This window comes from Salmo trutta, chromosome 13, assembly GCF_901001165.1.
Source record: "Salmo trutta chromosome 13, fSalTru1.1, whole genome shotgun sequence".
In the NCBI taxonomy this organism is placed as follows: Eukaryota; Metazoa; Chordata; class Actinopteri; order Salmoniformes; family Salmonidae; genus Salmo; species Salmo trutta.
Genome location: NC_042969.1, coordinates 23,451,862 through 23,463,975, shown reverse-complemented (window position 1 = coordinate 23,463,975; position 12,114 = coordinate 23,451,862).

Genomic DNA, 12,114 nt, shown 5'->3' with positions numbered 1-12,114 from the left:
CATCATCCAGTTGTTTCTGGTAGCATCATCAAGTTGTTTCTGGTAGCAAGTTGTTTCTGGTAGCATCATCAAGTTGTTTCTGGTAGCATCATCCAGTTGTTTCTGGTAGCATCCTCAAGTTGTTTCTGGTAGCATCATCAAGTTGTTTCTGGTAGCAAGTTGTTTCTGGTAGCATCATCCAGTTGTTTCTGGTAGCATCATCAAGTTGTTTCTGGTAGCAAGTTGTTTCTGGTAGCATCATCAAGTTGTTTCTGGTAGCAAGTTGTTTCTGGTAGCATCATCCAGTTGTTTCTGGTAGCATCATCAAGTTGTTTCTGGTAGCAAGTTGTTTCTGGTAGCATCATCAAGTTGTTTCTGGTAGGATCCTCACGTTGTTTCTGGTAGCATCATCAAGTTGTTTCTGGTAGCAAGTTGTTTCTGGTAGCATCATCAAGTTGTTTCTGGTAGGATCATCCAGTTGTTTCTGGTAGGATCATCCAGTTGTTTCTGGTAGCATCATCCAGTTGTTTCTGGTAGCATCATCCAGTTGTTTCTGGTAGCATCATCCAGTTGTTTCTGGTAGCATCATCAAGTTGTTTCTGGTAGCATCATCAAGTTGTTTCTGGTAGCATCATCCAGTTGTTTCTGGTAGCATCATCAAGTTGTTTCTGGTAGCAAGTTGTTTCTGGTAGCATCATCCAGTTGTTTCTGGTAGCATCATCAAGTTGTTTCTGGTAGCATCATCAAGTTGTTTCTGGTAGGATCATCCAGTTGTTTCTGGTAGGATCATCCAGTTGTTTCTGGTAGCATCATCCAGTTGTTTCTGGTAGCATCATCCAGTTGTTTCTGGTAGCATCATTCAGTTGTTTCTGGTAGGATCATCCAGTTGTTTCTGGTAGCATCATCCAGTTGTTTCTGGTAGCATCATCAAGTTGTTTCTGGTAGCATCATCCAGTTGTTTCTGGTAGCATCATCAAGTTGTTTCTGGTAGCAAGTTGTTTCTGGTAGCATCATCCAGTTGTTTCTGGTAGCATCATCAAGTTGTTTCTGGTAGCAAGTTGTTTCTGGTAGCATCATCAAGTTGTTTCTGGTAGGATCCTCAAGTTGTTTCTGGTAGCATCATCAAGTTGTTTCTGGTAGCAAGCTGTTTCTGGTAGCATCATCAAGTTGTTTCTGGTAGGATCATCCAGTTGTTTCTGGTAGGATCATCCAGTTGTTTCTGGTAGCATCATCCAGTTGTTTCTGGTAGCATCATCCAGTTGTTTCTGGTAGCATCATCCAGTTGTTTCTGGTAGCATCATCAAGTTGTTTCTGGTAGCATCATCAAGTTGTTTCTGGTAGCATCATCCAGTTGTTTCTGGTAGCATCATCAAGTTGTTTCTGGTAGCAAGTTGTTTCTGGTAGCATCATCCAGTTGTTTCTGGTAGCATCATCAAGTTGTTTCTGGTAGCATCATCAAGTTGTTTCTGGTAGGATCATCCAGTTGTTTCTGGTAGGATCATCCAGTTGTTTCTGGTAGCATCATCCAGTTGTTTCTGGTAGCATCATCCAGTTGTTTCTGGTAGCATCATTCAGTTGTTTCTGGTAGGATCATCCAGTTGTTTCTGGTAGCATCATCCAGTTGTTTCTGGTAGCATCATCAAGTTGTTTCTGGTAGCATCATCCAGTTGTTTCTGGTAGCATCATCAAGTTGTTTCTGGTAGCAAGTTGTTTCTGGTAGCATAATCCAGTTGTTTCTGGTAGCATCATCAAGTTGTTTCTGGTAGCAAGTTGTTTCTGGTAGCATCATCAAGTTGTTTCTGGTAGGATCCTCAAGTTGTTTCTGGTAGCATCATCCAGTTGTTTCTGGTAGCAAGTTGTTTCTGGTAGCATCATCAAGTTGTTTCTGGTAGGATCCTCAAGTTGTTTCTGGTAGCATCATCCAGTTGGTTGTCTCTTTGGCTTAAGTAAACGTAACATGTAACACATTGTTGGTGTTATTGTGTGAGCAAAATACTGTATATCAAGTCGCCATAGTGAATCCTTTCCAGACGACAGAGTTCCTGTTTAATCACTGGAGAAAAGCTATTTTCCAGTGAACCAATCCAGGGATCACATTTCAACATTTGATTCCAATCACAGAAATTCTCTGATAGCCAAAACATCTCCTGCCCCCACCCCAAAATGTCAAAGCAATCACTCTTTGCACAATAACATGAACAATACAGCTAAGATGACGCAACAGCACTTTGTATGAAAACATCAAGATCTAAGTTACATATTAGAGTGTGGAGTATTGGAAGAATATGCAGGAGATTATTTGACTCTCAAGTTCATTTATATTAATTTTATCCATTTGCCCTCACACTGTGCAATGCTGGACATTTGTGGGAGTTTGTGGGAGTTTGTAACAACCCAGAATGGCTTTAATCCAGTTAGTGATTGTTAATGACTGTTAGTGGTTGTTAATGACTAGTGATTGTTAATGTGTTTAATCCAGTTAGAGTGATTGTTAATGCCTATGTGTTTAACCCAGTTAGAGTGATTGTTAATGCCTGACTATGTGTTTAATCCAGTTAGAGTTATTGTTAATGCCTATGTGTTTAATCCAGTTAGAGTGATTATCAATGCCTATGTGTTTAGTCCAGTGAGACTGATTGTTAATGCCTATGTGTTTAATGCAGTTGAGTGATTGTCAATGCCTATGTGTTTAGTCCTGTTAAAGTGATTATTTATGCCTATGTACTTAATCCAGGTAGAGTGATTGTTATTGCCTATGTGTTTAGTCCAGTTAGAGTTGTTGTTAATGCCTGCCTATGTGTTTCATCCAGTTAGAGTGATTGTTAATGCCTATGTGTTTAAATCAGTTATAATGATTTTAATGACTGCCTATGTGTTTAGTCCAGTTAGAGCGATTGTTAATGCCTATGCGTTTAGTCCAGTTAGAGTGATTGTTAATGCCTGCCTATGTGTTTAATCCAGTGAGAGTGATTGTTAATGCCTTTGTGTTTAGTCCAGTTAGAGCGATTGTTAATGCCTATGTGCTTAGTCCAGTTAGAGCGATTGTTAATGCCTGCCTATGTGTTTAATCCAGTTAGAGTGATTGTTAATGCCTATGTGTTTAAATCAGTTATAATGATTTTAATGACTGCCTATGTGTTTAGTCCAGTTAGAGTGATTGTTAATGCCTATGTGTTTAGTCCAGTTAGAGTGATTGTTAATGCCTTTGTGTTTAGTCCAGTTAGAGCGATTGTTAATGCCTTTGTGTTTAGTCCAGTTAGAGCGATTGTTAATGCCTATGTGTTTAATCCAGTGAGAGTGATTGTTAATGCCTTTGTGTTTAGTCCAGTTAGAGCGATTGTTAATCCCTATGTGTTTAGTCCAGTTAGCGCGATTGTTAATGCTTGCCTATGTGTGTAATCCAGTGAGAGTGATTGTTAATGCCTATGTGTTTAGTCCAGTTACAGTGATGGTCAGTGCTTATGTGTTTAATCCATTTAGAGTGATTGTTAATGCCTATGTGTTTAATGCAGTTTGCGTGATTGTCAATGGCTATGTATTTAATCCAGTTCGCGTGATTGTCAATGGCTATGTATTTAATCCAGTTAGAGTGAATGTTCATGCCTGCCTATGTGTTTAATCCAGTTAAAGTGATTGTTAATGCCTGCCTATGTGTTTAAACCAGTTAGAGTGATTGTTATTGTCAATGTTTTTAATCCATTTAGAGTGATTGTTAATGCCCGTGTGTGTAATGCAGTTAGAGCGATTGTTCATGACCATCTATGTGTTTAATCCATTTAGAGTGATTGTTAATGCCTATTTGTTTATTCCATTTAGAGGGATTGTTAATGCCTATTTGTTTATTCCATTTAGAGGAATTGTTAATGCCTATGTGTTTAATTTAGTTAGCGTGATTGCTATTGCCTGCCTATGTATTTAATCCAGTTATAGTGATTGTTCATGCCTGCCTATGTGTTTAATCCAGTTAGAGTGGTTGTCAATACATATGTGTTTAATCCTGCTTGTGATTGTTAATGTATCCATTTGTTTTGTCTTGTTCCCTGCATACCTGGTTTTCATTCCCCAATCAATTCATATGTATTTATTCCTCTGTTCCTCATCATGTCTTTGTGTCGGATTGTTTGTGTTACGTGTATTTTGATATTGTGGATATTGTTACGCGCATTACTTTTTGTCTATGTTCTGTGTTTTTGGCACATTTATTGTTAGTTTGTGATGTCATTTTGACCGGAATAAAAAGTGTGCCTGTTCACTACACTCTGCTCTCCTGCACCTGACTTCGCCTCCGATACACACTCATAACAGTTCATGCCTATGTGTTTCATCCAGATAGAGTGATTGCTAGTGTCTATGTGTTTAATACAGTTAGAGTGATTGCCAATGCCTATGTGTTTAATGCAATTAGAGTGATTGTCAATGCATATGTGTTTAATCAAGTTGAAGGCAATGCTAATGCCTGCCTATGTATTTAATCAAAATATAGTGATTGTTAATGCCTATGTCTTTAATCCATTTAGAGGTTTTGTTAATGCCTATTTGTTTAATGCAGTTAGAGTAATTGTTCATGCCTGCCTATGTGTTTAATCCAGTTAGAGTGATTGCTAATTCCTGCCTATGTGTTTAATCCAGTTATAGTGATAGTTATTGCCTGCCTATGTGTTTAATCCAGTTAGAGTGATTGTTAATGCCTGTGTGTATAGTCCAGTTAGAGTGATTGTTAATGCCTGTGTGTATAGTCCAGTTAGAGTGATTGTTAATGCCTATGTGCTTAATCCAGTCATAGTGAATGTTAATGCCTATTTGTTTAATCAAATTAGATTGATTGTTAATGTCTATGATTTTAATCCAGTTAGAGTGATTGTTAATGACAATCTATGTGTTTAATCCATTTTGAGTGATTTTTAATGTCTATGTATTTAATACAGTTAGAATTGTCAATGTCTATGTGTTTAGTCCAGTTATAGTGATTGTCAAAGCCTATGTGTTTAATCCAGTTAGAGTAATTGTTCATGCCTGCCTATGTGTTTAATCGAGTTAGAGTGATTGTTCATGCCTGCCTATGTGTTTAATCCAGTTAGAGTGATTGCTAATTCCTGCCTATGTGTTTCATCCAGTTTGAGTGATTATTCATGCCTGCCTATGTGTTTAATTCAGTTAGAGTGATTGTTATTGCCTGCCTATGTGCTTAATCCAGTTAGAGTGGTTGTCAATACCTATGTGTTTAATCCTGCTTTACCACCATCATCTTGCTCTGACATGCTTTGATGAGAAAGTTTACATACACTTAGGTTGGAGTCATTATAACTTGTTTTTCAACCACTCCACACATTTCTTGTTAACAAACTATAGTTTTGGCAAGTCGGTTAGTAGTAATTTTTCCAACAATTGTTTACAGACAGATTATTTCACTTATAATTCACTGTATCACAATTCCAGTGGGTCAGAAGTTTACATACTAAGTTGACTGCGCCATTAAACAGCTTGGAAAATTCCAGAAAATGTTGTCATGGCTTTAGAAGCTTCTTGACATCATGTGAGTCAATTGGATGTGTACCTGTGGATGTATTTCAAGGCCTACCTTCAAACTCAGTGACTCTTTGCTTGACATCATGGAAAAATCAAAAGAAATCAGCCAAGACCTCAGAAAAAGATTTGTAGACCTCCACAAGTCTGGTTCATCCTTGGGAGAAATTTCCAAACGCCTGACGGTACCACGTTCATCTGTACAAAACAATAGTACGCAAGTATAAACACCATGGGACCACGTAGCCGTCATACCACTCAGGAAGGAGACGCGTTCTGTCTCCTAGAGATAGAAAAAATAGAATAGAATTGTTTGGCCATAATGACCATCGTTATGTTTGGAGGAAAAAGGGTGAGGCTTGCAAGCCGGAGAACACCATCCCAACAGTGAAGCACGGGGGTTGCAGCATCATGCTGTGGGGGTGCTTTGCTGCAGGAGGGACTGGTGCACTTCACAAAATAGATGGCATCATGAGAAGGTAAATTATGTGGATATATTGAAGCAACATCTCAAGACATCAGTCAGGAAGTTGAAGCTTGGTCGCAAATGGGTCTTACAAATGGACAATGACCCCAAGCATACTTCCAAAGTTGTGGCAAAATGGCTTAAGGACAACAAAGTCAAGGTATTGGAGTGGCCATCAGAAAGCCCTGACCTCAGTCCCATAGAAAATGTGTGGGCAGAACTGAAAGTGTGTGAGAGCAAGGAGGCCTACAAACCTGACTCAGTTACACCAGTTCTGTCAGGAGGAATGGGCCAAAATTCACTGAACTTACTGTGGGAAGCTTGTGGAAGGCTACCCAAAATATTTGACCCAAGTTAAACAATTTAAAGGCAATGCTACCAAATACTAATTGAGTGTATGTAAACTTCTGGCCCACTGGGAATGTGATGAAAGAAAGGTATGTATAAACTTCCGACTTCAACTGTATTTTGATTGTTGGCCAAATGTTTACATTTTGAATATTGTTCTAATTCTAGACATTCAGTTACATAGCATTGTTTAAATATCCCCCATGTAATGTTAATGGAGAGCTAACATGGCTGCCATAGAATGTTGTAGTGTCATGTAAATCCATCATGATACAGAAACCACATTGGCCCAACTCTCTAGATACATGGTTCTGATGGAACCAGATAAAAGGTTAAACATGAAAAACCAAAGTAGCTCACAGTTCTAAAAGATTCCAAATTATCAAAATCAAGAGAACAGTAAATAGTGTAATTTCCCTCTTTGATGTGGGAATTAAATATTTATCAAGAGCAGAGTTCTTTCATCACTCGTCAAAGAGGCGCCTTTGAGAGATAAAGGTTCAATAAATTCGGAATTTGATTTCAATTTCAATTTGTTTGAAGGGTAAGAAGGGAGTTGGGGTGTGTAGTACGTGCAGTATGCGATCTACTTGGGAGGCATGGCAATGTGTAGTCCTCGAGTGACTGCAAAACACTCCTAATAGCTATTGAATTGTTTTGATATCTGGCCCGTGCCCAAGGGGAAAGCTCTGACCCCTCCAGTCTCATTATATCCAAAGATACTCCAATGCCATTGAAGTGATTGTTTTTTGGTTCACTGGCATTTCTATTGCTTTCAGTTGTAAGGATCACACTTGGCGCTGGGAAAGAGGTTGATAATGAGCGAAGGACATAATCAGATTCAGGGACTTGCTAATCACACTGTCTTGTCTCTGCTCTGCCAGAGGAGTGATCCTGTTCAGGAACAGTTTAAAGTGCCATTAGAAAAAGGGTGGCCTCTGTCACAGTCACACTCACGCTGGTAGTCTAGCAGTTAGAGGCAAGCAGAGCCAGCAACCGGAGGGTTGCCAGTTCAAATCCCTGGTCTGATCAGAAAAAACGAACGGGAAGTGAGCTGGCAACCAGAGGGTTGCTGGCATTAAATCCTAGTTGCCATTGCCTGCTGTTGTGCACTTCAGCAAGGCACTTAACTTCTCACAACAGCTCCCTGGGTGCCCAGTGTGAACTGCACCTCTCCAAAATATCTATACTGTATGTCTTTCGTAGGGGTTTGGTTAAAAGCGGAGTCACATTTTGGTTGGACCAATAAAGTGATCGTAATCACATTTTGAGCATGTTAATCTTGGCTCTGGCTCACTTATACCACAGACGGCATGTTAGCCTTGTCCTGCTGTGCTAGCATGAGGACAGAACATCCTTCCACAGACGGCATGTTAGCCATCTCCTGCTGTGCTAGCGTGAGGACAGAACATCCTTCCACAGAGGGCATGTTAGCCATCTCCTGCTGTGCTAGCGTGAGGACAGAACATCATACCACAGACAGCACGTTTGCCATGTCCTGCTATGCTAGCGTGAGGAGAGAACATCATTCATGTGGGCAGGCATAAGAGTGACAGGAATTGAATGATGGTTTGTAGCTCAACTACATTATCCTCAAAATCATTTAAAACAAAAAGTCAATTGCATGGCCACTGTTACATAAAGTACCATATATATATATATAATTCAAAAACCTTGACTTTTTCCACATTTTGTTTTGTTACAGGCTTACAGCCTGCATTTAAAATGGATTAAATTGAGATTTTGTGTCACTGGTCTACACACAATACCCCATAATGTCAAAATGAAATTATGCTGAAAAGCTGAAATGTCTTGAGTCAATAAGTACAGTTGAAGTTAAAAGTTTACATACACTTAGGTTGGAGTCATTAAAACTTGTTTTTCAACCAGTTGACTGTGCCTTTAAACAACTTGGAAAACTCCAGAAAATTGTGTCATGGCTTTAGAAGCTTCTGATTGACATAATTTGAGTCAATTGGAGGTGTACCTGTGGATGTATTTCAAGGCCTACCTTCAAACAGTGACTCTTTGCTTGACATCATGTAAAAATCAAAAGAAATCAGCCAAGACCTCAGAAAAAAAATTGTAGACCTCCACAAGTCTGGTTCATCTTTGGGAGCAATTTCCAAATGCCTGAAGGTTCCACGTTCATCTGTACAAACAATAGTACGCAAGTATAAACACCATGGGACCACATAGCCGTCATACCACTCAGGAAGGAGACGCGTTCTGTCTCCTAGAGATGAACGTACTTTGGTACGAAAAGTGCAAATCAATCCCAGAACAACAGCAAAGGACCTTGTGAAGATGCTGGAGGAAACAAGTACAAAGCATCTATATCCACTGTAAAACGAGTCCTATATTGACATAACCTGAAAGGCCGCTCAGCAAGAAAGAAGCCACTGCTCCAAAACCGCCATAAAATGCCAGACTACGGTTTGCAACTGCACATGGGGACAAAGATCGTACTTTCTGAAGAAATGTCCTCTGGTCTGATGAAACAAAAATATAATTTTTTGGCCATAATGACCATCGTTATGTTTGGAGGAAAAATGGGGAGGCTTGCAAGCCGAAGAACACCATCCCAACCGTGAAGCACGGGGGTGGCAGCATCATGTTGTGGGGGTGATTTGCTGCAGGAGGGACTGGTGCACTTCACAAAATAGATCGCATCATGAGGAATGAAAATTATGTGGATATATTGAAGCAACATCAAGACATCAGTCAGGAAGTTAAAGCTTGGTCACAAATGGGTCTTCCAAATGGACAATGACCCCAAGCATACTTCCAAAGTTGTGGCAAAATAGCTTAAGGACAACAAAGTAAAGATATTGGAGTGCCCATCACAATGCACTGACCTCATTCCTATAGACAAATTTGTGGGCAGAACTGAAAAGGCGTGTGCGAGCAAGGAGGCCTACAAACCTGACTCAGTTACACCAGCTCTGTCAGGAGGAATTGCCCAAATTCACCCAACTTTTTGTGGGAAGCTTGACGCTTGACCCAAGTTAAACAATTTAAAGGCAATGCTACCAAATACTAATTGAGTGTTTGTAAACTTCTGACCCACTGGGAATGTGATGAAATAAATAAAAGCTGAAATAAATCTCTCCACTATTATTCTGACATTTCACATTCTTAAAATAAAGTGGTGATCCTAACTGGCCTAAGACAGGGAATGTTTACTAGGATTGAGTGTCAGGAATTGGGAAAAACTGAGTTTAAATGTATTTGGCTAAGGTGTATGTAAAATTCTGACTTCAACTGTATTCAACCCCTTTGTTATAGCAAGCCTAAATAAGTTCAGGAGTAAAAATGTGTTTAACAAGTCACATAATAAGTTGCATGGACTCACTCTGTGTGCAATAATAGTGTTTAACCTGATTTTTGAATGACTACCTCATCTCTGTACCCCACACACACAATTATCTGTAAGGTCCCTCAGTCGAGCAGTGAATTACAAACAGAGATTCAACCACAAATACCAGGGAGGTTTTCAAATAGCTCATTAAGAAAGGCTTCTATTGGTAGAAGAGTAAAAATATATTAAAGCAGACATTGAATATCTCTTTGAGCATGGTGAAGTTATTAATTACATTTTGGAATGTGTGTCAATACACCCAGTCACCACAAAGATACAGGTGTCCTTTCTAACTCAGTTGCCGGAGAGGAAGGAAACCGCTCAGAGATTTCACCATGAGGCCAAAAGTGACTTTAAAACATTTACAGAGTTAAATGGCTGTTATAGGATCAACAACATTGTAGTTACTCCTCAATAATAACCTAATTGACAGAGTGAAAAGAAGAAACTGTGCAGTAAACAAATATTCCAAAACATGCATCCTGTTTGCAACAAGGCTCTAAAGTAATACCGCAAAAAAGTACTTTTTGTCCTGAATACAAAGTGTTATGTATGGGGCAAATCCAATACAACACATTAATGTGTATCACACTAACGGTTGTCGTCGGGGATAGAGGACCAGGACAAAACGCAGCAGGAATGTGAATGCTCATCTTGTTAATTTATTTTAAATCAAGAGAACACCAAAATAACAAAAACGAAGAACTCACGAACAACAAAACAGTCTCGTCAGGCTCACACAGGCAAAACAAGAAACAATCTCCCCCCACACTACACCAAACAATTACCCATATATAGGACTCTCAGAGGCAACGAGAAAGCACCTGCCTCCAATTGAGAGTCCAACCCCCCATAAACCTACACATAGAAATACCACAAACCAGAAAGAACATAGAGATACAAAACATAGACCAAAACCCAGAAATAATAAATCAAACACCCTACTACATAAAACACCACCCCGAACCACAAACAAAATACCCTCTGCCACGTCCTGACAAAACTACAATAACAAATAACCCTTATACTGGTCAGGACCTGACAGTACCCCCCCCCCCCCCCTAAAGGTGCAGACCCTGGATGCACCTCATAAATAAATTAAAAAATTTAAAAAAATTAAAAATCCCCCTAAACTAAAGGGAGGGAAGGGAGGGTGGCTGCCGTCACCGACGGCACTTGTGCTACACCCCCCCTCCCCAACCCACCTATACAGGAGGTGGTTCAGGCTCCGGCCTACTGTCCTCCAGAATGCAGACAGACCTGCTTAGTTTCGGGCCGTAGGCAGACTCCCATTGTTACGGATCGTAGGCAGACCTCTTCCTTTCCACACTGTAGGCAGACTCCTTAAATACATAGTTAATCATATTTAGTTCGGGATCGTCAACTGACTTACTTAGTTCCGGGTTGCTGATAGACTCCCTTGGTTCCGGGTCATAGGCAGACTCACCCGGTTCTGGGTCGCAGGCAGACCCCTTCGGTTCCAGGTTGCAGGCAGACTCCCTCGGTTCCGGGTCGCAGGCAGACTCCCTCGGTTCCGGGTCGCAGGCAGACTCCCTCAGTTCCGGACCAGACACTGTTGCCGGATACTCTGGACCGCACACTGGTGCCGGATACTCTGGACCGCACACTGGTGCTGGATACTCTGGACCGCACACTGGTGCCGGATACTCTGGACCGCACACTATTGCCGAACTCTTGAGGCTGGGCCGACGCACAGGAAGCTTGATGCGTGGTGCTGGTACTGGAGGTATCAGCCTGGGAACACGCACCTCAGGGCTAGTGCGGGGAGCAGGAACAGGACATACCGGACTGGGCTGATGCGCTGGAAGCCAGGTGCGTGGTGCTGGTACTGGACGTTCCAGACTAGGGGTTCGCACTTCAGGGCTAGTGCGGGGAGCGGGAACAGGACGAGTTGGACTGGGCTGACGAACTGGAGGCCTGGTGCGTGGTGCTGGTACTATCTTCACTAGACAGCTAGCACACACCTCAGGACTAGTATAAAACGCTAACTCAGGTGATATCATTAGGACACGCTCTGTAGGGCGAATGTCGTGCCTAATACACCAACACAGTGGCTCTCTCATCCCTTTCTCCTCTAATTTTCCCATCAACTCCTTTATAGTCTGTTTCTCTCACCTCCAATTTTACCCCGACTAGCTCTGGTTCCATCCTCGACTCCGCCGATCTGTCCGTGTGCCCCCCCCAAAAATGTATTGGGGCTGCCACTCCGGTTTCCTCGCCAGTCGTGTACCCGGTAGCGTTCCCGGTCCTCACCAGACTTCCTCCATAGGCCCTCTCCGGCCAGAATCTGCTCCCATGTCCATTTCTCCCGCCAGTCCATATTGAATTCCCCTTGCTCCTTACTCCGCTGCTTTGTTCATTTGTGGTGGGAGATTCTGTAACGGTTGTCGTCGGGGATAGAGGACCAAAACGCAGC